This window comes from Kryptolebias marmoratus, linkage group LG5 (genome assembly GCF_001649575.2).
Source record: "Kryptolebias marmoratus isolate JLee-2015 linkage group LG5, ASM164957v2, whole genome shotgun sequence".
Classification (NCBI taxonomy): Eukaryota; Metazoa; Chordata; class Actinopteri; order Cyprinodontiformes; family Rivulidae; genus Kryptolebias; species Kryptolebias marmoratus.
Genome location: NC_051434.1, coordinates 664,982 through 666,551, shown reverse-complemented (window position 1 = coordinate 666,551; position 1,570 = coordinate 664,982). Strand labels below are relative to the sequence as shown.

The 1,570-nt window shown below is 48.3% G+C and overlaps 1 protein-coding gene across 1 annotated transcript in view; it reads right to left on the bottom strand.

Moving 5' to 3' along the window:
* The window catches only part of pleca (plectin a), a gene marked incomplete in the record, with an annotated part of 89,410 nt that overhangs the window by 83,985 nt on the left and 3,855 nt on the right, over positions 1-1,570 (bottom strand).

The window sequence follows — 1,570 nt, the reverse complement described above, 5'->3', positions numbered from 1 at the left end:
CAGGATCAGAGACCAGGATCAGAGACCAGGATCAGAGACCTGGATCAGAGACCAGGATCAGAGACCTGGATCAGAGACCTGGATCAGAGACCAGGATCAGAGACCTGGATCAGAGACCTGGATCAGTCTGCACCGGAACTGAACCTAAATGTAGAAAACTGATTTCTTATGAATCCAGACCATCAGGAACCAACCTTTGGTTCTGTCTGGTTCAGATTCGGACTCTTCAGATGTTTGTAGGTCCATCAGGTCTACACCGGGACTAAAACTGGTCCAGAACTCACAGATTCGGGTCTGAATCAGGACTGAGACCAAACACGGAAAAAGGTCCAATGTTCTGTCGGCAGTAAGGAGTGAAGTTTCAGGATGGTTCTGGTCCAGTCAGAGGTTCTGAAGGCCTCAAAGTGTCTGAAACTCTGCTGATGGACCTCATCGGAACCGGACCCCGTCAGGCTGCAGGACCACACCTGAAACCAGAACCGTCCCGTCGGGTTCTGCTGTCAGGTTCCGACTGATGGGAAGAATTCATCACCAACTCTCAGCCTCAGCACCAGAACCAGAACCAGCCCGGCTCTACTCACCCGGATCTCTGCAGACTGTCCCAGGTCACCTTCCGAACAGAACCGATCCGCAGCCTCCCGTTAAATCCGCTCCGACATCCCGAACCGAACCGGGAGCCGCTCGTGCGCCCTGAGGTTTCCTGCCTGAAAGATGCTCCCCTGAAACCAGAACCGATCCGAGCTGCAGGGCGGAGGGTCCTCCTCCTCCTCCTCTTCCTCCTCCTCCTCCTCACAGCTCAGCACAGGTGCATGAAGCAGCAGCAGCAGTGTGGATTCTGGATCCGGTCCCGGCTTAGAACCGGGTCCAGTTTGTTCAAAATGAGCCCGATTTGAGGTTCATCCTCTGAGGAATGTGAGACCCAAACTTCGGGCCGGAAGTCCAGCAGATCAGGAAGAATTAAAGAAATATTTGTTAAATTGAACGTTTTTTAAATGCAGCACGGTGTCGGTCCTTCCAAGGATCCAGACCTTCCTGTGATCCGGATCAGTTCTCCAGACTTTCTGAGTTTTGTTCTTGGATTTTGGCTGATTTGTCTCAGTTTCAGTCCAGCTGATGTTCAGTGATGATTTTAGTTTGTTTTGTGGTTTTGGGTTAATTTTTGTTATTTGTTTATGGACATATTTTCCAGCCTGGTTTGATGCTCTTTACTTCCTGCTCACCTGTTGGTTCATATTCTGCCTCACCTGCTGAATTAACCTGGGAAGGATGCTTCTTTGTGCTCTTTGTCTGTATTTTTATTTAAATTTAAACAAACATCTCTGCAGAATAAAAGGATTCTCTGATTCAGACTGAACTTTGTTAACCTCACTGAGGAGAGAAGAAGGTTTGAAATCATTAAAACCAGGTTAAATTTTAACGGCAGATGTTTTAATTAAACCAAGTATCATGAATGAACCACAGAGCCTTGTTTTGGTCCCTGATCCGGACGGTTCCGTGAAGTTTCCAACTCGTTCAGTGAATTAAAAGCTGTCCTGCTGAGCTGTTGCATAACTTCAGCCGTGAGCCTCAG